Source organism: Thamnophis sirtalis, unplaced genomic scaffold (genome assembly GCF_051295495.1).
Source record: "Thamnophis sirtalis isolate CommonGarterSnake01/CBP01778 unplaced genomic scaffold, rThaSir2_p1.2 scaffold_5, whole genome shotgun sequence".
In the NCBI taxonomy this organism is placed as follows: Eukaryota; Metazoa; Chordata; class Lepidosauria; order Squamata; family Natricidae; genus Thamnophis; species Thamnophis sirtalis.
The window spans coordinates 108566278-108593871 of record NW_028261385.1 but is presented as its reverse complement, the minus strand read 5'-3'; the positions used below and the strand labels follow the sequence as shown (position 1 = coordinate 108593871).

Sequence of the window (27594 nt, the reverse complement as noted above, 5' to 3'; positions counted from 1 at the left end):
TGGGACTTTGCATTCTCTTTTCCTCCTAACCTAATAAAAATATACATTTTTTTCTACTGTAGTCCATATCACATCTAATAATATGGGCATTTCTCCTTGCTGTTCATTGCTTCAAGAGAACAGTCAGCCTTTATTCGATCCAAGGCTGACTAGGTTTTCTTGCAGTAATCATTTCCAAATGCATAATTCAAATTACAGATTTCAACTCATGAATGTATGTGTGTTTTTATGTGTATGTAACATGATTATTCTGTACTTTAACTTCATGTATTATTTTGCGGTCACATTTTCAAGTGTGTTATTTTTAAATTATGATGGATTGGAAGATCTTCTACCACTTAATAATGTAAATTTAGAAGTCTCCATACTGTTTCTCTATAATGGTGAAATTGTAAAATTAGTGTCTATTGGCTTTCTTTTTCTATTTCCAGGATTATTAATAAAATATTCACCACTTTTTAAAAAATCCAGCTCTCTTAATGGAATGTTTGGGTTCTCTTATCTCCTAGTAATAGATATAAATGTATATTTGTATATTTTCCAAAGAAAATAGCTTTGTTTCTTATTCTTCTAGCATATGACATCTTGAGAGTCTTTTTTAATTTTGCATTCAGAGTGACCAATGCATGAATGTACTCCATTATTTGTTGGAACTTCCAATGATAAAAGTGGGGAAGTGTATCAATTAGTTTCCAGATTGTATTTTTTTCTTTCCCACCTTTAGCATGCTAAAGTTGGTCCAAGCAATTTTGCCCTGTAGTTTAACCAACAAACATTCTGGTTAGATCAGGGTAATGATCTAACCAAAGAAATTTTGTAAAATCAATGTAGCTTCCTCTAAATAGTGCTTGCTTTTTATATTTAAGTGCAGCAGGAGAAATGGGCTATTATCTGGCCCTTGCTTCTTACTAGTTCTGAAGTCATGCACATTATTCAAAAATGCCTCATTTGGTAAGTAGATGTAATATTTTTGGGAAGAAAAGGGGGCTCATAATTTCACATTGGTTTTATCTTTTAAGTCCATAGGAATTACTTGGCTGTCTAACCAACATTCTTCAGGTCTTATCATGTTCTGTTACCAAATCCGTGACAGATCTCTTTGGATTTGCAATTGACTCTCTGCAATTGACTTTCTCTTTGATTGGGCAAGAAATACGAGACAACAACTACAGGACTGCTTTTATGGGTTCCTTCATTCACTTATTTTAATCCAGATATTTTCAACAGTTTCACTTGATTTATTCCACTCTGTTTCTGATAAAAGTATGGATACATCTTATATGCTATATGATTACTCTATTTCTCTTGAACAATTGGTAGTGCTATCATCCAAGCCAGGAAATTATCTTACAAGATATATGTTACGTTTATTTAATAATATTTGTTTATGTTAACAGTTAAGTTTATTACATAAATTAAATATTTTATGTCAAATAACATTAAGTATTTTGAAACAAAGGTAAAACTAATATAAAGGAAAGGAAAGAAAGGAAAAAAAGAAAAGAAAGAAAAAGCCAAGCGTGCAAAAAAAAGAATAAAAAGAAAAAGAAAGAAGTAGCTTCCAATTTTCTTTATAGTAATTATAAGTATCAAAACAAAATGACCTCTTATTCTATAGTTCAAAGAAAAAAAAAATCTTTTTCTATTGTCTATTTTTTCCAATCATCAAAACTATAAATTGCAAGTTATTTTTTTTTTGTTTCACATAAAAAGTCTACAAGGCGTTTCCAGTCCAGTAAAAATATTGTTTTTTTCTCTAATTAAGGAAGTCACTTATGGGATAATGCATCCATCTCTACAAGTTCCATCATGTGTACCAGCCATTCTTCCACTGTGCTGATTTGTTCTATTTTTATGCATATAAATTATCTTGCTACAGTTATCATATCTGAAAGCAAAGCTCAATGATTTTTCCCCAATTATTTATCCATCAATCCCAAACTCAAAATCTCTGGTTTCAATTGTATATTAATCTTTAAGATCCTCTGAATTGTTATATCCAAAACTTTTTATACCAAGCATGATAAAATGTACCTGCATGTTGTTCATTTTTCCAGAATAGATTTTCCAGCATACATGTAGGCAATTTTCTGAAGACATATACCAACAATATCAAATGTTATAAACATTATCTTTAAGGTTATAATATAATTCCAATCCTTTCAGCCACATATTTTCCCATTTTCCATTTATATATTGTAAAGTTTAGCCTATTTTATCATATATGCTTTCACTTTTTCTTCTGTTTTAAATTTCAATAAAGTTTATACATTTTGACAATTTTTCATCATTTGTACAGAGTTCTATTTCAAATTCAGTATTAATGTTCGAAATCATAAATACTTTTATTTACTTTAAACCTTTCTAATAATTAAAAAAATGATTGACAAAAATATGTCTCTACACTCAACACTTGTCTGTATTTGAATCTTAAACACACCTTGAAAGAATCCTAATATCTTACAATAGGGGTGTCAAACTTGCATTCAAAGTTATAACGGCACTGAAAAAACTAAGTTATCATTTTTCACATTTATGATCTTTGCAGCATCCCCATGATCATGTGATCAAAATTCAGATACTTGGCAACTGTTTCATACTTATGACCATTGCAGTGTCCCTGGGTCATGAAATCACCTTTTGTAACCTGACAAGCAAAGTCAATGGTCACTTAATAACCATGCTACTAACTTAACTGCAGAGATTCACTTAACAACCATGGCAAGAAAGGTTGTAAAATGGGGCAAAACTCACATAACAGCTATCTTGCATAGCAACAGAAATTTTGGTCTCAATTGTAGTCGTAAGCTGAGGAGTATCTATATTCCGAATTCTCAATATCGGATATCTGAAATAATGATTTTTAAAACATTAACCTAAGTTTTGTCATACCACAAATCTCTTTGCCCTCCAAACCTCACTCAAAATGCCTTCTATTTCTCATAATCATTCTTTCATATTTAGATACATCCTTCTGTCAAGTTGTCAATATCAAAGCAAAAAATAATATACTGAGTAAAGTATTCTTAACCTTAGAAATTCTCTCCAGCAATAAATGTATTTTCTTCCATGTAATATACCTTTTTCATTCCATTGTCTTAGCATAATTATTTTGAAATAACAATTCATATTTGTCATAGTGATACCTAAGCATTTTATCTTCTTTTCAATTTTAAAACCTGTTTTATCCACCAATTCTGTTTGATCTTGGATTTTCATATATTTGTTAACATCATCTTCTGTTTATTAATCTTAGAATCTGCCAATGCATCAAATTCTTTTAAGATATCTATTAATATTTCAGTTCTCATTAAGGAACAACCACCAAATCATATACAAAACTTCTTAATTTATAAGTCTTTTGTTTAATATTTACTCCAACAATCCTCTCATCCTATCTTTTGTCTCTATGCAGTATTTTATAAAATTCATCTTAACCTTCATATCTTCCAAAACTTTAAGCAGGAAAGTTGAGTTCAAATTGTCAGAAGTCTTTTCTGCATATAAAAGGAATCAATGCAGCTTGTTTTTCATTATATTGTTCCTAATGTTCCAAAATATCCAAAGAGTTCTAACATTGCCTTTTAACTGTCTTTTAGGTAAAAACCCATATTGATCCTTATGAATAAATGTTCACAAAAGTATTTTCAGTCTTTCAGCTAAAATAATTGTGAAAAACCTTTCGCTATTCTTCAAGAGTAATATTGGTCTATATTTCTTACTAGAAACAGATTTTATCCCTTTTGGGGTATTAATGTTATACTGACCTCTTTCCAAATTTCTGACATCTTCTCTCCTTACAGGTTAACATTTATTGTATTTTATAAAGGTTGTAAAAGTTCATCCTCAAAACATTTATAATACAAACCTGATAATCCACCCAGGCATCTTTCTTGGTTTATTCTTTTTCATAGCTTCCAAAAATTTCCTTATTGTTATAGGTCCATTCATAATTTTATATTTCTGTAATCCTTGGTAAATTTTATTTCCTAAGATATTCATCTATTTTCTTCAAAGAAATATCATGTATTTTATATAAACTGGTATAATATTGATGTAATGCTTTTTGCATAGCCATATTGTCTATTCATAACAGTATCTCCCTCTTGACGTTTCAATATAGTTTTGCTTTTCTTTCTTTTCTTAGTTTTAATTATCTTAGTTTAAATGCTAGTCAGTTCCCTGATTTACTAACAAATTCAAATTGTGTTGTTTTTTTTTGCTTTACACAGTTTAATGTTTTTCTATGTCTCTTATTGTTAATATAGATAGCTGTTGCTGTAAAAGCTTAATTTTTTTGAGAGATATACTTCTCATCTCTGGAAATTTCTATACTTATTCTTTTCTTTTTATCTCATCCAGAGTATTTCATCCTTTCTCTTGCTTCTTCTTAAGTTCAGTATTATGTTGCATTAAATAACCTCTAATAAAAGCATTACTTGCATCTTAAATCATTCTTAAAACAGTGCCTTTATTTCAATTACTTTCAAAAAAACATTTAAATGTCTTTTTGCAACCTTCCATTATTGCTTATTTCTGTAACATTTCATTTAATAGCCATCTAAAAGAACTAGAAATCTTCAAGATAATTTGCCTTGAGTGATTTTAATATTTTCTCAGAAGTTCTGTCCAGTTGGTGTGGGGGGGGGGGGTGTCACTCCGTTCCAATCCTGCATCAAACACCAATCTCCATTAGAGAAATCCTCTTTTGAGGAGCATTTACTCCATTTATATTCCATGTTCCATTTGTAATCTATGATCAGGCCAAAAATCTAGAAAAGTCAATACAGGCAGCACCTAATTCAGTACCATGTCTTTCAGATTCTTGTTGCATCTGTTGTAATCTTTATGTAATTTCTTCTAACACTTCTACTTGGATCTCTTCCAATTCTCCTTTAAATCTTCTAGAAACTCTTACTTTCTAAACAGAATTCAATCAAAATCTCTGTTGTTTAAAAATAAACAATAATACCTTCCAATTTGTCCTATCGCAATGGGATCTTTATCTGCTTTAATCTTTCAGACAAAAATATTACTTTTTTCTCTCACATAAAATTCTGATAGGAATTATTTTTAAAGGAATTATACCTTCTGATTCTTGACAAAGGTATCTTGTCCTTTTATGTACACTGAGAGCAGATACACCAAAGACAAATTCCTTGTGTGTCCAATCACACTCGGCCAATAAAGAATTCTATTCAATTCTATCTTATTCTATTCTATCTGTACTCTAAATTTTAAATCTTATATTAAAAATCTGCTGTTAAAATGTTTTATTAAAGATCAGGATATAGAGCTAGAAACCAAAAACTGGAAAGGTTATTACAGTATATATATTGTCATATGATGGAAGTTATTCTGGTTGCTATGTACAAGTAAATATTAGGAGTTAAGATTATTATTATTGTTGTTGTTGTTGTTATTTATGTACTGTATGTTTAAAAAGTAAAAAGTAAGAGATGGACAGAAGGCTTACTAAGATAGATAAGCAAATACTACTATTATTATGTGATTACTATCAATGTTATGCATATTGTTATTATTACTATTATTTCTTTAAAAACTGTACCCAAACAATACACTGTTCATGTAAATACTGATGTTAAATAAAAAATAAAAATAAACTTGAAGGGGAAAAAACTGCTGTAAAACTTATTCCTCTGTCTTCTTAACAAAAATATATCATAACATCCCTTGGAACATTTCTCGTTCCGGCAAATCTAGGGTTTATTCTATAAACTTTATCAGTTTCTGCAACACCATCTTCCTCTTCCCCATATCCCCCCCCCCAAAAAAAAATTGTTTGGGCTTTAAACCTTTCTATAATATCTTCATCTGAATTCTCAGGGATTGTTTTAACAAAAGTAATTTCAGCATTAATGTACCATACCCATAATAAAGGCAATATGTTTTATGAAAGTGTTCTTTCTGGTTTTTAAATGGATTATTTTGTAGACATATTAACACAACACTTCTATCTCCTTCTATGAAGCATAAGTCTTTATCTAAGATCTTTATTTCTGAGTTTTTATCTCCATCCCTCACAGCATTTACTGTAAAGCCCTTCTGGTAAAGTTTACTATTTTAAACCAAATACATTTTTGTCAGTCCCTGTTAGGTACCATCCATCTCATGTAAGCAATCTGTCATCCAGATAACTTGCTCTTAAAGCCTAGCTATCAAATGAATTGCTTAAGAATATAAGAAAAGGCAGGCTGGATCAAAAGAAACCATAGCATTCTGCACACTAACTTCTATTTCAACAGAGCTTAATAAACATCTCTGGGAAGCCCCCAAAATGGACTATTAGAAAACATCAGCTTCTTTAATGCTGTCCAGCATATACATCAGTTACCATAGGTCTTTAACAAAAATAAACAAACAGAATGGTGATCCTTAATGATCCTATCAAAGCCCCTTTAAGTATATTCAAGGTATCCATCATCACTAAAGATTGGCTGTCTGATACCAATGCTCACTCTTCTGTTTGCAAGATAAATTAATCTTTTAGCTTATAAAGTTATCCTTAATAGGTTCACTTCTCTGTACTTTAATAAAATAACTCCAGGTACATAGACATGTCATTTCTCAATACAAAATCAATCTTGGATTATACGATTAAGCCTGTACAGGATGGGGCTACACTCCCCCAGAAAAAAAAAGTGTCCAGAAGTTTCATTTGGCACAAAATCAGCAGCTAAACTGCTAAGTGATGCAAAGTAAAGGGATCATGTTACACCTGTGAGAATCATCTCTGATTCAATTTTGGTGGGGATTCAAGATTCAAATCTGCAGCTCAACATTTGAGGACAAACAAATTTTATTGAAACTGCTTCAAGATTTGAAAATTGATTCAGACCCCAAAATGAATATGCTCCAAAACTTCAGCAATGTCCAGCTCAGTCACTTAAGCCAGCTGCTCCCTTCCCCGGCTGCTCTCCCAGGAATTACATGCTACTTTCTTATTTAATTTTGCTTTATCTCCGGTCCAAATAAAATATTAATAATTCTTTGCTCTTCTTGCATGCAGCTGTTTCCAATCCAGGGCCTCCAAATGTATTGGGCTTTAGCTCCAGAATTCTCAGCCGTATTTAATTCCAAAACATCTGGAGGGCACAAACTTGAAGGATTAATCAAATAACAGATACGTTAGGAAATGATATTACATACATAACGCTCATCTTGTTATATTAATAATTATGAGCACATACACAAATGTTTAAACTTGCCATTTTTCCCTAACACATCAAAAGCATCTCAATTATATTTTAATAAATTTCAATTGTTACCATCAATCTTATCAAACATTTTAATAGTCATACTATATTTTGCAATTAATTGACCCTTCATGAAAAAAATCACTTTGAGAGTTGCAAAATCACTATTCTGTTAATGCCTGAAATCTTGCCAATTACAGACCATTATTGCAAAATTCTTCCTCCTCCTCCATAGATTATATAATCCTTAATTTTAAAATCATTTAGGCCTTACTTCAATATAATTTTAATAGAACTGTCAACTAATGTTCTCTCTCCAACTCTATTAGTTATTTACAAGTTCTTCTAACTGTCTAATTGTCCTATTAACACTCAGCTTCTGGAGCCGATTCTTACAAACTTGGCTAATCCATACTCCAACCCTTTGTTATTGTTCATCACTTTGGATTCTTTGTGACCCAATGGACATCAGTTTGCCAGTTTGCAATAATTGCTTCTTTGAGTTCTTGCAAGCACAGGCTTGTGTCATTAGCGAGAGCATCTATTCACCTTACCTTGTCTCAAACTACTTTTTATTGCCTTCCATTTTCCAAACATCAACATTTTTTCTAGTGACTCTTGCCTAAATGTGATGTGTTCAAAATATCTTAAACCATAGCTTCATTATTAGTGCTTCTGGTGAAACTTCGGGTTTTACTTAATTTTGGAATTATTTGTCCTTTTTGTGGACAAGCTATTCTAACATTTTTCTCCAGGGCCGCTATTCAAAGACATCCACTTTACTGTATTCAGCTTTTCTGATGACCAACTTTCACACCCATAGTTGAAATTCCAATTAATGCCATACTTTCATTGTATATAACAAAAGAATGCACAATTGCAATAATTTCTTGAGGTTGCTGGGAGAGAAGGCAGGGAACAGTTACAGTAATGATAATAATTTGTGTTATGCACATTTGTTGATTTTAATTGAATGCTTGGTTGCTTAGTACTGGAGAAAATAGGACAGAAAAAGCTGTCTTGGTTTAATATTGTCTGTGTTGAACACTAGCACTTCTCCAGGTTTTTTTTTCAGGCTTGCACCTTTCCTAGCCTTACTTACTGGAAGGTCCAGATTTCTCCTTGGCCATCTTTCATGTCAAGAAGAAGGGTAGCATTATAGTTACAGTCCTTTCCTTCATTTTGGAAACAGGTTAACATTCCATAAAGAACACATGTACATTTCATTAAGGTTGTTTTTCTAATACAGAAACAGAGAAAAAGCCATTTTCAGATTGAATGGTAGATAAGAGCTCTGACATGGGGCTCTATTGGAAGCCTTGTGCTTCTTAAGGTATCTAAAAATGACTTGGATAAGGCATGAAAAAATAAGGATAGTCAAATTTGCAAATGACAGAATGATAGGGTAAATAACATCTACTTTGGAGGATGGTATTAAAATTCAGAGGATTTTTACAAGCAGACACACTGGACAAAATCCAGAAGAATAAATTTCAACAGAGAAAAATGCAATTTGGTAGGAAAAACAAAGGCAATAGTGTATCATGGCAGGAGACTATACTGGCAGCAGTACATGTGAAAAGGATCTGGGTGTCTTGGTGAATCACATGCTGAATGTGTGCAAATGTTGTGATCAAGGACAAAAAAAACCCAATCCTCTATTGCATCAATAGCAATACAGTGTCAAGATCAAGAGAAATCATCATTCCTTATTCTACATTAGTCAAGCTGCACCTAGAATATTGCATCCAGTTCTAAGGGCAGCATTTTATGAAATGGAACAGAACAACCACAGTGATGAGAAATGTAGAGGAAAATATATTAAGGAACAAGTAGAGGCATGATGTATGTTTGGTCTGAAGAAGACAAAACTGCAGAAACATATGCCTATATTCAACAACCTGAAGGGCTGCCATGTAGAAGACCGAATAAGAAATTAATTCAAATTATAAGGTTTCACTTTTTGGTGAACTTCAAGAAATATGACCCAATGATAAGAGTTGTTCAAAAATGGAAGAGATTGTCTGAGGAGAGGACAGATTCTCCTTAGCTTTGTATAGTTAACTAAGTGTGTGATAGCTATCTGTTATAGATGCTGTGGTGGTTGACTTCCTGGAATTCGTAGAAAGAAAGTGAGAACTGAAAGAAAAATTTATTCCCATAGCAGTGGCAAGAATTACCTACTATCCATTAGTGATTCCATCCCTCCAGCCCATTATGTTCTGCTCTGCATGTTAAGTCTCAGGGCAGCTCTAAATTTGTCTTAGCTTCTTATGTATCTTCTCTCCCTGTCTTTCCTCTTCACATTGCACTATCAGAAGACCCCTAGGGAGGAAAAAAATCCATTGAAACAAAACAGAAGAAAAAAAGTGCAAAAGTTTGCACTGAAGGAAAGGTTTACAGCTAATTATCCTCCTTCAGCAAAAGAAAATCTGGAATTTACCAAGGTAAGGATTCACTGCAGGCAGGACTTTGAAAAGCATGTCAATTCCAGAGTTTGTGACAGCTGGTCAGTATATTTGTGTTCTTTACCAATTTTATAGTTACATGTGTTTTTTAAAACAATAAATGTGCAAGAACATCAATTTGGAAATGGCCCAGAATTTGTAAAACCAGTTTTGTCAAAATAGACAACTCCAAACCATCTAAAGAATCCAAAGATACAGAAATGGTCCACATCTCAGCAGTTTTTAATATACTTTTTCCACATTTGAAAGGTTTACTGCTTGATTTGTTTGTAGTAAATGAATGCTGGAATGCATAGTTTGGATTTTATTAGCAGTAATGGAATTTTCTGAAAATAACTGCAGAACATTAAAAATCTTTCTCATCTTATATAATGATCAGCTGGTGTAGGGAGGCTGAAATAATCTAAAACTATAAAAGAGCTTTCCTAGGTTCATCTGTTTCATGTTTCTGTATCCTGTAATGGCACAGTTGCATTTAGGGGTGGGGGATCACAGTTAATAAGTCTATGTGGATCACAAATGATTCCTTGTGATGTGGTCACAAATCCATGATTATGTCATATTGAAATTCAATATAATGCAAACACAAGCAGTACAATATAATTCAACCACTGTCTTAAAATTTAAATGAGCGGACTTTAATGAACTCAGAGAGTACCTAAGAAAAATCCCATGGATGAAAATCCCAAAGGGAAAAACAACTCAAGAAGCATGGGAAACTCCATAAAAGCCATAAAAGCCCAGTCCAACACAATACCACTGAAAAAGAAAAACAATAAATTCAAAAAGAAGCCAGCCTGATTATATAAAGGTTTCTCTGATAAAGTGAAAGACAAAAAAAGATAAATACAAAAAAATTGGAAGGAGGGATACATAACTAAGGCAGAATGACTTGCAACAAAAGTCAAACATATTTTTTTTAAAGGTTTCTTTTAATATATAAATAACAAGAAAAAGTAAACAGTCAGTCCATTAGAAAGAAAATGGCAAGGAAGTATCAGGCAGTAAAGAGAAAGCAGAACTGCTTAACTCATTCTTTGCATCAATCTTCAAGCATAAAGAAACAATAGTCCAACCTATCAAAAATGTAACTGTAAAAGACAGATTAGAAATAAAAATTAAAATAAGCAACGAAATGTTAAGAGAACATGTCTGACTTTGATGTATGTAAATCACCAGGACCTGATGGATTATATCCCAGAGTTCTGAAGGAGCTGGCAGATGTTATCTCAGAACCATTGTGTTATATTTTTCAAAAATCCTTGAGCAACTACCATAGGATTGGAAAAGAGCTGATGTGGTTCCAGTCTTCAAAAAAGGAGGGGGAAAAACAGACCCAGGAAACTACAGACCAATCAGCCTAACATCAATACCTGGGAAGATACTGTAAAAGTAATATGCAAACATCTAGAAAAAACAAATAAACTTATAACTAGAAGCCAGCTGGGTTTGTTAAAAACAGATCATGCCAAACCAATCTTATTTCATTCTTTGACAAAGTGACTAAATTAGTAGACCAGTGAAATGCTGAGGACTTAGTATATTTAGACTTCGTCAACGCATTTGACAAAGTAGACCACAACCTACTTCTTGGGAAGGTAGAAAAATGTGGGATAGACAGCATCACCACCAAATGGGTTTATAACTGGCTGACAAAACATACTCAATCAGCAGTCCTCAGTGGTACTGCATCTACATGGCAGGAAATAAGTAATGGGATCCCACAAGGTTCCATCTTAGGCCTGGTACTCTTCAATAACTTCATAAATGACTTAGATGAGGAAATATAAGGCAAACTCATCAAATTTCCAAATGACACTAAGCTGGCAGGTATAACCAACATCCCAGAAGACAACTAAAAAGATCTTCACAGACTTGAACAATGGGCCCTGTCCAACAACATGAAATTTAATGTGGAGGAAAGCAAGGTTTTACACCTGGGCAGGAAAAAAACCCTAAAGGAACAAGTACAGATTAGGCAAAACCTGGCTCAAAAAAAGAAACAGTGAGAGGGACCTTGGAGTCCAAGTGGATGATCACTTGAATATGAGTCAGCAATATGCAGTAGCAGCCAAAAAGCTAATACAATTCTTGGTTCTATAAACAGAGGCATAGAATCAAAATCATGTGAAATATTAATATCACTTTATAAATCCTTTGTAAGACCACACCTGGAATACTGCATCCACTTTTGGTTACCACATTACAAAAAAAGATGTTGACATTTGGAAAAAGTGCAAAGAAGAGCAACTAAGATGATTAAAGGCTTGGAGACAAAAACATATGATGAACGGTTGCCGGAATTGCTTATGGCTAATCTAGAGAAAAGAAAGACTGGGGGTGACATGACAGGAACATTCCAATATTTGAGGGTCTGTCACAAAGAAGAGGGAGGGTCAACTTATCTTCCAAAGTGCCAGAAGCAAGACAAGAAACAATGGATGGAAACTAATCAAGGAGAGAAGCAACCTGGAATTAAGGAGACACTTAATAACAGTGAGGACAATTAACCAGTGGGACAGTTGTCTTCAGAAGTTGTAAGTGCTTCATCACTGGATGTTTTTAAGAAAAGACTGGACAGCCACCTATCTGAAATGGTATAGGGCGGTGATGGTGGCACGTGGAGCCATTTGTTAGGGCACGCCAGGTGTTGCTCTGTCAGCGCCAGTGCACATGCACGCGCTGGCCAGCTGAGTTTGGCCTTCTTTTGAAGCCATTTTTCGCCCTCTGGAACCTTCAGAAGCCTTCAGGAGGCTTCCCTGAAGGCTCCACAGGGCAAAAACCGGCCCTACGAGCAAACTAGAAGTGACTTCCAGTTTGTCCGTAGGGCTTTTTTTCACCCTCTGGAGCCTTCAGGGAATCTCCTGAAGCCTCCAGAGGGCCCCCGGGGGGCAGGGGAGCTGTTTTTGCCCTCCCCAGGCTCCTAGAAAGCCTCTGTAGCCTGGGGAGGGCAAAAAAACCACACCAAAAGTGTGGGGGTGCTGGTCATGCACTCATGCATGTTGAATCGTGCGGCCATGCATGAGTGTCATGTGCATAGCATTATGGGTCTGGCATGCCTATGCACGCCCCCCCTGAGCTCCCCCCGCTTTTTGCACGGGAGCAAAAAAAAGTTAGCCATCACTAGTATAGGGCCTCCTGTTTGAGCAGGGGGTTACAAAGCCTTCAAAGTCCCTTCAAACTCTATTCTGATAGATTGATGGATGTAACCCTTTCGAAGAGAGTCTTCACAATGCAAAGGAAGAGTGTCCTGCCTTGTTAAAGACCTTTGTTTCACAGCATCAAAATTGACTTGATCATGTAAAGGAGCTACTCCTATCAGATCAAAACAAAAGTGTGGCAGCTCCTTTTGCGCCAATCCTTAGCAACAAGACCCTACATCATTTCACAGCATTGTTTCAGAAATACTTTGGTAAACTTCAATTGACACAAAGTGCCCCTTAGAAGATCTAACTCTGCTATCAATTAAGTGTCAGAAGTGTATCCTTTTTCAAAAATTTAAAAATGGAATGGACAATTAGTCCTCCTTGACATATTTTTAAATCCAATCAATTACTAATTTCTTAATTCTTCCAATTAATTTCTAACTGAATAAACTGGAAGAAAATCAACAAGGAAGTGAAATAGGAAGGGATGAATATGAATATTAGAAATACATTGTACTGGCTTCTTAAAACTGTATATAGTTTTAATTTACAGCATATATGTAACAAATGAACAATTGACACAAAAGAGAAATTGATGGATGGAAAAGAAGCAAAATCAGGCAAGGCTTCTTAGTGCATTTGCGTTCCCATTTCCTAGACTTGACATCTACTGGTTGCACCACCAAAGACAAAAGGTGGCTTTCTTCATTATTTCCTTGAGCCTGTTTGAAAATTCAGTTTCCTAAAAGGAGATTCAGCCCTTCCTTTCAAGAAGTTAGGGCCATGGTGGCAAAGCTATTGCATGTATGCCAGAGATGGCATGCAGAGCCCTCTCTGTGGGCATGCTAGCAGTCACCCCAGCTCAGCTATGCTGAGTATGCGCATGCGCCTCCTGATGGTCAGCTGGTCTTTGGGTCTCTGCCATGCATGTGTGGTGGGGTGGGACGCATAAGGGGATGCACACATGTGCAGGGGGCAGGGGCCATGCACGTGTCATGTGTGCATTGCATTTTGGGGGTGCACACATGCACACATGCTTTGGGCATGCTTTGGGCACTCAGATTAGAAAAGTTTAGCCATCACTGAGTTAGGGGAAAATGTATGTGGACCCAAGCCCCACTTTGTTTTTTCTCACACTGTTCACCACTCTAGATATTCTCCTTATGTGACTTTTTTGAAATACACATGTTCTTTTTCATACAGTTCCTTTTGTGTGTTTTGGCAAAACTTGTGTTTTTAGATTTCAAAATGCCTGAATCATGAATGCACCTACATAATTATCTCTATGTGAAATTTTCTTTTTTGAGGAGTAATTTCATTTCTGTATCTATTTGTTTAGTCAGTTTATAAAGTTGCCTAATTATGAGGAACTTGAAGCAGCATAGAAATAGGATTGAAAATATATAATAAACATGAAAATAGAACAATATCTCAATAATATATAATGTTGAATCCTTGCCTTTTACTGACTGTCATCACAAATGCTAGCTTTAGAGGAAAATGTCATCCTTGCAATTTGAAAACAAAATGTGTGAAGGAATGAAATCTAATCTTGGAAGTAATAACATGTCCCCTAGTTGCTTTCCCTGTAATTACCCACTGTTCATACTGTTTTTGTGCATGTTCATACTCTCTACTCAGTAATCCATGGTTTATATTTATATTTTTTTAATATAAGCACATTTTTAATTGAGTTGATGTAGAATTAGTGCAGTATTTCTAATGAACTGAGAAATTATGTAGGGTGCTTCATTTGCTCACTAATTACTTCTGTGCTTATTCTATCCAGTCTTTAATAGATTGTGCTTGGTCCTACCATTCTTGCAAGGATAACAAAGGAATGAAAGCAAATAACAGTGGAACTTTACAGGCTGCAAAGATCCAAAGGGTAGAAGAGAATATGGAAAATATAGCTATTTTTTTTCTTGTGCAGTTTGGCTTCAGGACTGAACAGTTTGGAGTGAATCATCTCTATTGTAGCACGTCACGTTGTAAAATGCCCAATGGCACAGCTTCTGATTAATGATATACTGCAAAAGAATCATGCATGTTACCAGCATTAAGCCTGAGTTGCAATGCTAGTGTATTAATGCACTACGCTAAATGGAATAGGATTATAATTCTTTGTATTACTTTCCTTCTGCTGCAGTTGAACCCAATAGTTTACCCTTGGTTAGCCTACAGTATAATAACTTTTCAGTGTGACTGAATTTTTTCCTAATAATGTAGTTCCAGGAATTCATAAATATTAGAATTCACAATCCAGATGCTCCATAATATATTAAAACCACTTAATGGTTGGTATAACCATTGATATAAATGAGTTAATTATGATGCATCTGTGAAGACCAAAATTATCACCATATCAAGCTTACTGCAAATTGGAAATCACCAAAATTGTTTCAGGGTTTCATCCTTTGAGAATGGAAACAAATACTTGCACCTCTCTCTACCCTACTCCTTCTAATTCACTTTTTTTTTTGCCCAACCAGAAGCTGGTTGTTTTAGGGCACTGCACACCAGAACAACTAGACACGAGGACAATTTTTTCCTGAATGCCATCACTCCACTAAACAACTAATTCTCACAACACTGTCAAACTATTTAATGGATGTATTACTATTATTATTCTCATCCTTCCTATTACCTATCTCCTCCTACTTATGACTATAACCATATTGCTTGTATCTTTACAATTTTAATGGTTTTTCCTATGATTTGATTGCTTATTAGTACCTTATGATTCTTGGAGAATGTATTTTTTTTCTTTTTATATACCCTAAGAGCATATGCACCAAAGACAAATTCTTTGTGTGTCCAATCACACTGGGCCAATAAAGAATTCTATTCTGTTCTGTTCTTTACACTTTGGATCAATTCCCCAATACTTTGAGCATTTTATCTTTTGCAGCAGGTAAAATTAAAATCATTTAACCTCTGGGGTGCCAAGTTACTGGAAGTCACAGAGATGCACTTGAACTAAGTTGATTGTGCCCCTGGCTGCTTAGGATCTGAGCAGGGGAGGTGCTTAGGAGGCAGGGATGAGGGTCTACTCAGAAGCCTAAATGGCGGCGGCGACCGTCCATCTCCACTGCAACTTCCTCGTTCGTAGACCTGCGCGCGAGTTCTGAAGACAAGGTGTTCATTTGCGCCATTCAGGGACAACTAGCGGGTCGCCGACGAAGAGGTGAAAAAGAAGGGCCGTTAGCGCCTCGCTCGCTCCAGAGATGGGAAGACGTTTGTGCGGCCGTCCGGTTATTTTTCCTTTTTACGAATTAAGTCGATGGCGGAGCGCTCCCGAAAAGAGATCGCTCGAGTCCCCGGCTCAGTTTCTTCTTCGTGAGGTGCGGCGCTTGCCGAGCCAGCAGAATTGGGTCAGGGACAAGACAACAATGTAGCCTGACTGAAGGAAGCTGCAGCGGTAGCTCCAGTTCAGCGAGGAAACTCGGCGCCTCTCTTTGCTACTGATGCCTCTTTTGACTGCTTTTCTGGTGCGCCTCTTTCTCTGGTGAGACTCGCGACACCGGGAGAGGCCGTCCTGACGCGGACAGCCGCGTAAGTGGAAGAACGGAGGGAGTTATCCCCAACCTCCTGAGTGGGTGGGTGAATGAGGCAGGCATGCCCGGCTGTGCGACCGAGTAGGAAAGAGGGCAGGGAAAGTCCCGCGGTCTTTCTGCTGGGGAAAGAAGTCCGGGTATTAGTCGGGGGATGCCCGTGCGCCTCAAACTCCCCTTTCAAACGCTGGAAGCGGGAGCGGAGTGGGGTAGGGCGGAATCCGATTCCTTATGTTATTGAACATAGCTCCACAGGTAGTCTTGGCGTTACATTGGGGATTTGGCGAAAGTCAAGTCCTGCTTTCGTGTTCTCGAAACATTTTGGTAGGAAATTCAAGCAGGGTGTGAAGTGGATGGAACTATTTCGTGGAAAAGCTGCTTTTATATGAAGGATTGCTGTTAAGAGTTTAATCTCAAGGGATGTTACTGAGTTTCCTCACCAGGTATTCTCCATTTAAATTCAGGTGTGTTTGTGGAACAGGAATAGCTGGAGGGGGATTTTTTAAAAAAATCACTTACTAGTCATGGAAACCCATGGAAACAGGATTAGATTTGAAAAGCTAGAGGAACAGTTTGAAAAGAAAACTATTTAGCACAATGTGTGAACTGAAGTATTGTTCTGCCAAGGCACAGAAGGATGCTGGCAAAGTTTCTACTTGCTCCAATAAACTTTTCTTTCTCCTTTGATTCCAAGAGTGCTGAAATTTAGCAAACACCTGAGGAAGGAGTATATGGCCTGATTAACTCAACATACTAAGTTGTAGTTAGTTTATCTAGCTTGGATTTGGCAAGTTGTATGAATTCAGCCATTGAGTGGTTACTACATAACTATCAATCCAGGTTAAAGGTTCTGCTTTTGAGATTTATAACCCTAAAAAACTTTAGACCAGTTTCTGAAAACACTCTCTTGGCCATTGCTGGCCTAGTTTATATTATTTATTAAGAAAATATATAATGACCACCCAACTCACTCACTGTGATTCCAGGCAACTTACAGAAGTAAACCACAATACAAAACCCAGTGAACCCCACTCCCCTGACAACCATAATCAAATAAGACACTTGAAGCATCACTCTGGGGTCTCCAGGCCCACTGGCAAAACCATGTCTTGGTTAATTAAGTTAAATCAAACAAATTATGATATGTATGCTGCAAGAGACAAGGAGATTGTCCTTTTTGGGGTGCCTGCCCTTTCCTGGTTGAAATTTAATTCTTTTGTTATATATTTTAGGCACAAGTTGAAAGCAATGTTTTATTATCTTGTATTTTATTATTATACAGTTGGGTTTGTGTTTTGTTTTTTACTGTAAACTGCTTTGATGTAAATTATGTAAAATGAATGAATAAACAAATAATAGTAAGCTACATTTTACACACACACACGCACACACACACACAAAACACACACTCTTTAGATAAAAGCACATTTAAGGAAACCTGGCAGCTTTCTAGTCAAATGGACTAAACTCACCAGTCATTCCTAAGTAGTGGGCATGAATGCAATAGGACAGAAATCTTCAAAGATAACATACTGCATTGTTCCTTCCAAGCAAAAGCCGTTGTTCTGTATCCCCACAGCATGGGCCCTGTTACAATGTACACATCTTCCCAGCATGCAAGTTATTTATTGAAACCATTCATGTACATACTGTTTGCATGTTTGCCGTGTCATGTACTTTTACTTCTGCATGGATATTAAGAGACTTTATAGACCAATTGTTTCATAGGCTTTTTATAAACATCTTTCAAAGTGAAGGTTATGAAATACTTCGAAAGAACCAAAAGATTTTTAAACAATGGTATATTTAACATAGTCAGCCAAATCTGGTACATAATGGAAACCTAAATATCAAATATTTATATTTAGGTGAAAAAGTACAGTATATATATTTAAACATAGCCAAAGTATTGCTGAAGAAAGGCCAAATTGGCATTTGTTCTTGTACTTTACAGGAGGCAAACTCAACCACCTAGCTAACCTATCTCTCCCCCCCACCCCACCCCACCCCCGGGACAATTCTGAATGACAGACAATGCCCCTTCTCTTGAAGATTTGAAGGAGAAAGTTCTACATACAAAGAAAAAGTTACATGCTGAAGGGGTTCTAAATTCCCACTGAAACTAACTATATCCATGCAGGTGACTGATGAGATATGTAAATTGTGGGGTGGATGGATAAGTGGGTATCTACATTATGTATTTTCTTGTATAAATAGCTAGAAGCTACATAACCAGATCAAGGTCACAGCCAGGAATAAAAATGGAGCTCAATAAATAAATGGCTATTGATTCAAATTAATTGCCTGTGGAATAATGTACACCCTTTGTAAAATTAATTGATTCCCTGTCTGTATGCACACACATAAACATTTCTTACAGACTTCTCCAGTTCTCTCTCTCAGACTATGGACTTTTGGGTCCAAGAAGCATTAACTATGTATGCTTAATCTATAGTAAATTCTATGAATTAAATGTCTCTTATCCCCAGGTTATTTGCATGCAGGATTTATTTAGTCTGGCTTACTCCTTATAAATTAAGATGAAAACTTAAGTAGGATTCGTGGGATATTGAGTCTTCTCCCTGATTGCAATCAGATAAACAAGATAGCTTATGAATACTTTTTACTCTGATAACTCTAAATTCAGTTGCTGTATAGCAAGTATCCAAAACTAAGTTATAATGCCCTAAGACAAACTCCATTCTTTAGTATTTCCTTGTGATGTTGCAGCACAAAAGTATGGAAATGTGGAATTTACATTATGATTTTGCACATTTTGGGCATGAATGCAGTTTGGAATAGGTATCTATGTCAGTTCTTATTCCCCAAGTAAATATGGTTAGGACTTCTAGCTTGGTTCCTCTGCATTTGTAGAGAATGAATGTCAGTCTCGGAGACCTTCTCTATCAATGGAGTTTCCACTGATTGAGATCCTAGTTTCCCAGAGTCCTCATCTGGAGGAAGAGGCCTTTGAATACAGAAAGCTTTCACAGATAGCTGCTCTCCATGTGCACATAGAGTGGTGCAAGAGAAGATTCCATAAAGAACTCTGTTATCTCTGTTCTGCCATAGTTTCAACCATTTCCTTTCATAGCTTCTTCTACTCCTGTAATGACAGCAAGAAGGGTAGCAGGGTCACAATTCCATCTCAAGTCCTTGAAATGAAGGCAGCAACTTCTCATCCACTTTTTTCCATTTTAGCCACTTGCTTTCATTACAATTTGTACATCCAACCCATTCATCCATTCGTTTTCAGCAACTTTTTTCTCTGTTATTATATTCTCAGCAAATCTGAGGTGACATTCCCTCCATTCACAGATTGGAGGGGACAAATATGGCTTGAATTAATGTCAAACCAGCAAATATAGCATCAATGCTAACAATACTTTCAAAGCATTTTTCAGAAAGACTTCATATACACTTTTTGGTATGTAAGTTGGTGTGCAGAATACTTCTTATTTTTCTAATATTATACAAGAGTCTAAACAAGTTTAAATATCTTTCTCAATATCACAATTGCTCTGGATAAAAATATTTTAGTCTATGTCATGTATTCTTTTTGTCACAACCTTTTAAGATTTTAAATACACTTAATGACAGAATAATTGGTGCTAATTCTGACATACTTTATGACACAGAACTGTGGGTTTGGATTCTTGGATTTATTTCTTAAAGAAGGAACAGCAAGAAGAAATATAATATCCGTGTACTTCTGAAGATGAAATCTGCAGTGTACGAACAGTAATTTGAGTGCATTTTTGGAAACTGGACTATGAATTTTTAATGATGTTCTGAGTTTTTTTGCTTCTTTATTTACTGATGTTGCCCATGACTTACATGGCTATGGAAGAAATGTTTTCTCCTGAGGAGTTCAGCAATCCATTGCCATACAGGAAATATATCTGGTGAACATTTACTACATCCATTCCTATAGCACGAACAGCCCCTATAGGACAACGTGAGGTGAGCTGACAGACCCAAAGCTGTACAATAGTTTACTGAGATAATATTCCAGAATTGAATTCTATTTTGAAGCTGTATCCCTCATTCTGGAGAGGGATTTGTGGTACAAAAACACTCTGCGTGTGCAGTTAATGTTCCAACTCAAGCAACTGTGCTATGCTGTGGAGGAATGTTCATCAAGTCTGTATTTTATAGATTTAAAAAATGTATCTACATCATTGTTCACCCATGAAGCTCACTCAGTTGTCTGTTTCACAAGTGAATGTAGAAGTGAGGTGATTGAGAGAGGTTTGTTGGTTTGAAATATGGTGCCATCAGTATGTTGATGACACTCAGTTACACATTGCCGCCCCAAATAAAGATGAGAAATTCCTGAACCAGTATTTGGAATCTGGATAGGGTGAAACAAAAATCAAATTAAATCCTACAAGTTCATCAACATTTCATCAAGAAAGATCAGGCCTGGTAAATATGCTTGATGGGGTTGGGCACAAAATTTCTGTGATTTGAAGGTTGTCCTGAACATTACCCTAATGCAGAATATTAATTTAAACATCATAGTTATTATCCCCCTTGCATTACAACTGTTTTATACTATGTTTCTGTCAAATTCAGACCTCTGCAAATCCAGCTAAGTCAGGTGTCAAACTGGATTGTGTCACGTGATGCTACATGATGTATCGTGACAATTTTGCCTTTGCAGAGCCAGGGTGAATGTGCCCTGCATGTGATGCATCCGACCCGCAGCCACCAGTTTGATACCCCTGCTAAATGGACTGAACTTGCAGAAGTTAATGGAATGGGCATGGTGACTGGGAACTTTTGCAGTCTCTGTTACTTGGAGGCCACTCCACATTGGGGAAGAATGGGATCTTACTATCTCAATAGCTGAAATTACAGCAAATATGAAAAGTGACTGCAAAAAAGACAGTTAACTGTTGTGGCCCAGCAGGAGCTGTTGGAGCTACCGATGGACTCTGATAGCGAGGAACCCTATGAGTCTGCTAAGGAAGATGTGGAGGACCCTGGGCACGGTTCAGACTCAGAGCAGGGACCAGAGAGGCTGGTTGGCCACCAGGAGGTGCCTGAGGCATGGAGCAGTGGGGAAGATCAAAGGGAGTTTGTCCCTGACGTCAGGCAATGGAGGGCGGAGAAACGGAGGCAGCAGTTACGGAGACAGACTCATAAGAGATAATCAAGCCCAGGTGGTTGTGGCATGACCCCTCCCAAGAGAGTATATAAGAAGAGACTTTGGGAGGAGTCCTTTTGTAGGACACAACCATTCGTACTAATCTGGAGAACTCCTTGTCTGGTCTGCCTTGTGTTCCCGTGTCTGTTGGAGTCTGGGTTGCTGCCAACTTCTTGCCAGTGAGTCATGTGTGGGCTTTCAGCAAACAGGATTATAATTGCTGTGAATAAAGTGTGGCAAACAGCTAAGCCTGTGTCTGCGTTCATTACCAGACGGAGGGGGCCCAAAACAGTTGACTAACATGAAAATGGGTTACACACAGTACCACAAGTATTCCAAAGACCAAAAAGTATCTTCCAGAACTAGATGTGATGGGAAAGATTAGGACCCTCTTAAACTGCCTACACTGATAGCCACAATCCTGACTGTTACATACATCCTATCTTTCTTTTATTTAAAAAAATAAGAATAGCTGTCAAATGCATCAAATTCAATGAAATCATTTTATAATTAACAGAAAATTGGCAAAACCATAAACAAGAATAGTAGCAGCAGTGGTTAGAAATTCTCATCTGGAGCAACGTGCACTAGGATGTTGATTAGAAATGGACTGGCAGGCTGCTGAGGGCAGAAAAAAATCAGCAGCTACTGTATATTAACCTGTATTGTACCTTTTCTACTTTGCCTCACTGAGGATCTGCACATTACTCCTCAATGTGTCTGTATAAGTCACAATACCAGAATGATAACATAAAGTGTCTGATTATATACTTACTGAAGTTAGTAATAGTTTTTGAGCAATGTCAAAGATGAATTCGAACTCAACATGATCCCCTGCCAAGAAATTTTGCAGGAAAAAAATTGGCCTAGTCATCCATGAACACTGCATTTGCAGAAATCACACTACAAAGCTTTAATTAGATAGCAAAAGATGAATGCCTTGGAGGCAACTGGCGACCAATATTTCAGCTGCTAAGCTAAAAAGGTCTGCTATTTTTGGCATTGATTAGTGGGGATGCATTGGGTAATGGACCCTGTACTGACTCTGGGATCTCAGCTGATGTCTGGCATGAATATTTTAGTTCCATCTTCACAATAGATTCCAGAAATGAATCTTTAATTGAATCTATCTATTACTGGAATGCTTGCTTGTTACATCTTCTGACTTGTGTCAGTTTATTTCACAGCTGAAGTCTGGGAAAGCTCCTGGCTTTATGGCCCCAGAACATTTGAATGGTGGATTCTGATACTTGCAGTTCTTCTTAGCATATAGAGTATATAGAGATTATGCCCAAAGGCTTGGGATCATTATCCATTTTATAAAGTGAGATTATGGATCAGCTTGTCATAAATAAATTGTGCATTAGATATTTTTATTGCAAATTTCTAGATTGGTTACGTAGTAAGATGGTTCATGTAGGTGGGATTTAACCAGAGATGGTATTCAGCCAGTTCTCTCCAGTTTGGGCGAATTGGTAGGGGCGGCTGCGGGCAGCTCCATCCACCTGCCTGACATAATGTGTGACCTTCTGCGCATGCGCAGAAGGTGGTACACATGCACAGAAGGTGGCACATGTGAGCGAAGCGAGCACGCCCACATGCACAGACACTCACATTTGCGAACCGGTAGGGCAGGTAAGTAAATCCCACTGCTGGATTTAACGCAAAACAAAAGACAATAAATGGAGGCTTGATTTCAACTATTTGGCCAGTGAACATATAAATTCTGTCTGAGTCTTTATAAGCAATTTTGTGGGTTTCAGATCTGAGTTTGACTCAATTTTCAGAAGAAAGATTAGAAAGAAACTGCCATTTTCATTCTGTTCATTAACTCATTATATGAGAATATCTATGTGCGAATGAGGGTCATCGGGGACTCAAAGATATGAGACAAGAATATAATTTTACCTTGTTGAATTTCTATATAAATTAAGTTATTAAATGTTTTTTCTATCCCCTGGATTTGCCAACAGACCTTTATAAGACTTACTACAGTGTGTGGAGATGAGGATGTTTGTTTATTAATGTCTCTCATCAGAATAAAAAATACTAGGTCCTGATTAAGTAGACAACAGAGCAGCTGGCCATTAATTTTTAAAAAAAGATTCTAGTCTTTGCAAAAGAAGAAAAGGTAAAGCCAATTGATAGGAATGTAACTTTATTAGAACATAGCAATAGCAATAGCAGTTAGACTTATATACCACTTCATAGGGCTTTTAGCCCTCTCTAAGCCGTTTACAGAGTCAGCTGAAGTAGCCTGCAGTGCTGCATTTAACTACTGTGCCACCTCGGCTACCATTGGTGTAGTCTTCTAAGAAATATTATGTTAGTGGGCATATGTGAACTGTTTGGTTCAGAACAACAGCACAAGTAGATTTTAAAAAAAAATTCCAGCAGCATTAAAGCAGCATTTATGAAGCAAATATTATACCTCAGCTATTTTATGGGATGCAAATATACATTCCTAAAAGAATAGGACCATGGGAAGATAATATAATATAATATAGCATAGCATAGCATAGCATAGCATAACAATATATATATATAACCACACACACACACACACACACACACACACACACATTTTTGGATCTCTGTTTCTAGTGGGTACCTAGTTACGTACTGTACCTAATAACCTTTAACATTAGATCTAGAAGGCTTATTTACTTGTAGCTCATATGTAGCTCTTACTTTAATGCAGGGGCTAGACCTGAGTTTGAAAAGCAATTCTCAAGGGGATCTTTCAGCAGGATTCCTTGAACTGATCCATTTCATTATAAACAAACCAGTTGCCAACTCTTTAATTAGTAAGGGGAGCATTAAGAGGTGATTCACCCTTCCATGGATCCAGCAGGAAGAATATAAAGCTGCGATTATGAAAATAACAGTTTTACTTTACAACTTCCATTACGCTCTAATATCTAGGCAGGTATACAGAAAATAATACGTGTGTACAAGAATAACTTTAAACAACCAGACATACTGAGCTGAATAATCTGATCCAGGAGACATGAATTCATACATTCTGCAAAATGTGCTCAATGGTGTCAACCTCCTTAAAAGGATTATGCTTTAAACAGTTTGAGCAATCCAACTCTGTCCCCACTCCCTCAATAAAGACGCTCAAGGTTATAGCTTGCCTTTGCAAAAAGTGTCATATGATTTGCCTATCCATCCTCATTCTGGCCTGTCTGAATTCAGCCTGCTTTGTTTCCTCTTCGAAGTGGCTAGTTCCCCTTGGGAAGCAGGGTTTGTGCTTTCTCCCTGTTTACCTCTTACCCATAAGATATTTTTCCATCTCTCTTGCTTTAAATTTGACTGTTATCCCTTTGCTGCCTTAAGCTGTACCTTATATACTATTTCTTTTTTTCCTAGCCACATCTTCTGCTTCTCTATTTTTCCTCCTCTCTGAGTGTCTGGCTGTAGAGTTTTTTTCCCAATAGAGAGAACCCATAGCTTTATGCCCTTACTTACTCTTTTGGTTTTGGTTCTGTCCTTTAAGATTTCTTGGGACAATCTCCCCATTCATTGCCAAGGTGCCCAGTTCCAATTTTATTACAGATTCCATGCTGTTCTTTTTTTAAGAAGTCCAAGATATATTTCCTTCGATTCTCTCAACGTTGAGCAAATCAGTTCAATTCTGACTTGCTCAACATTGACTCAGCCTTCCATCCTTCCAAGGTTGGTAAAATGAGGAACTGGATGGTTGAGAATAATATGCTGACTCTGTAAACTGCCCAGAGAGTACTGTAAAGCATTATGAAGTGGTATATAAGTCTACTGTAAGTGTTATTGCTATTGCTATTCTTAAGATATGAGGATCCTGTTTTCTTCTGCTGAAGCCTCTTCATTACAGATGTATGCAGCCAGATTCCTCACAGCCAGGTTAATTTCCTTGCTTTTCACTGCAAGCCCCTACCTCTTTATACCAGATCTACTCATTTCCCAACTCTGTTGCAACTTTCTTGATTACATATAGAAGGAAGTGGGGGGAAATTCCAAAGTACTTCTCAATGTAAAAAGACGCAAAGATTTCTATAATTGTAACAGATTCGTTTTTGGAATAGCATTAACTCCAACACTTTGTCAGAGAGGCATGGACTACTTATACATGAATGTTGTGGGACTTCAAGTTAATGCAATAACATCCCTGATGCCTGCAAAACATCTATGGAGTGGCAGTCTACGGTCTTCAAGCAAACAAATGCTAGTTCTTTAAACCTAATAATTGTGGTTACACTACTGATACATAAGACTGACCCACTTCAAGGCCTTTCCAATTCCCAAAATGTGTTACTATGGTTGCCTTTGTGGTTAGTTAATTATTATAACGAGATTTTTGCCAACTTTAGCCTCAGCACTCAACACTGAATTACAAGCTAAGTGGGTATGGCAGTGGACAAAACCATTTGAAACAAACTTTCACAGAAGCAAAGAAAATGATGACATCAGATGCAGTGTTCACCCATTTTAACCTGCACTTACTGGTGCTTATGATGCTTCACAAAATGGGATCAGTACATTTATGTCATATGTTATGAAAGGTGGCAGTACCCAATAGCTTTTATATCACACATCTAGTTGCAGAGAAGAATTAGTCACAAAAGGAATGGGGAGTGCAGAGTTTAGTTGAGGAACTAAATGTTTCTCCCAGTGATTGTATGGAAGGGGTGGGTCATCCTCTTTACAGCTTATCAGTCACTACTGACAATTTTTTGTCCAGAAAAAAAGAGTTTTAATTTACAATAAGTGCTCCAATGTAGCATCAGGCATTGTTCCTTGGAGGAACCTATATAAAATAGAATTCAGTAATCCATACAATTGTGCAAATAGGGATAAATGGTTAACTCAATAGTGACAAATAAGACAGTCTAAAAAGTCCATATCTGATGGATATTCCTTTGATATGTAATGAAATAATCTTTAATCAGTCAGTGACCAGCAAAAAATTGGGGGAAAAACCAAGACAAAAGTAAAATCAAATGGGCGAGATGAAATGCTAACATAACAGGAATTTAAAAATGTAACATATACTATGATAATGGTGGATTAATTACCTGTGCAAAAATAACATTTCAATGTAAAATAAGAATACAACGTAGAAGGTAAAAAATATGTATCACCTAAAACAAGATAGCTAACACATAATAAAAATGAAGCAATGAATAAAACAAAAATGAATATTCCTGTTACCAGTTATGCCTTATTTTGATTTTGGCAGGACAGAATTTAGATACAGCAGAAGAGTTAAAGAGTTTTGAATCTTCTAGAACGTGGGTGTCAAACTCAATTTCATTGTGGGCCACATCAGGATTGTGTTTGACCTCAGGGCCCCAGGGTGGGTGTGGCCAGGGTGTGGCCACCCATGTCACATGTGTCGGTGCCTGTGGTGGCGCAAGTGCTCTGCCAACGAAAACGTGCTCCCAGGCTACATTTTTGGATGTGACAGCCTCCTGCAACCATCTACCAGCAAAAATGGAGCTTGGGAGGGTTGCACATGGCCATCCCGAGCTCCATTTTCACTGGCAGAAGCATCATGGGCCAGTCCTTTCCTGTTTCCAGAAGGCCCCATGGGCCTGATCTAAGCACCCTGTGGGCCGTATCCAGCCCCCAGGCCTTGAGTTTGACACCCATGTTCTAGAAGATGGTTCACATAAATATTTTTTAGCCTTCCTTGTAATTTTCATATAAATAGAGCTGGTACCCCTGTAGAATTTTCAAATATAACATTTGATATATTTTCTCTCACATAGATTAAGACTGCATAGGAAGCCACAGTAAACTGGAATGCAAACAAAAACATTGGTTTATAGTTTTATCAATGCCATGATTAACTCATGTTTAACAGTGGTCATCTCATATGAGGATTGAGAGGGTCATCATAGTGCCTGTGCTGAGATGTTGAGGATCAAAGAGGCTGCATGTTGAACATCATGGAGTAATTGAAGGCGCTAGCTTGTAGTTTTTCTGATGACTGTATACAGTACATATTGAACATGGATTGCTCAGATTTCATACATGTTCAAAAGATATCCAAGTCAGTCATGGGAATACCCT

General features: G+C 36.6%; 1 long non-coding RNA gene across 1 annotated transcript in view; it reads left to right on the top strand.

Annotated features, from left to right (window-relative positions):
* Positions 1–16158: 16158 nt before the first annotated feature.
* LOC148045538 (uncharacterized) overlaps positions 16159–27594 on the top strand; it is a 110026-nt gene continuing 98590 nt past the window's right edge. Inside the window, exon 1 of the long non-coding RNA XR_015696601.1 lies at positions 16159–16339. This is a non-coding gene — a long non-coding RNA (uncharacterized LOC148045538). The remainder of the gene's footprint in view (positions 16340–27594) is intronic.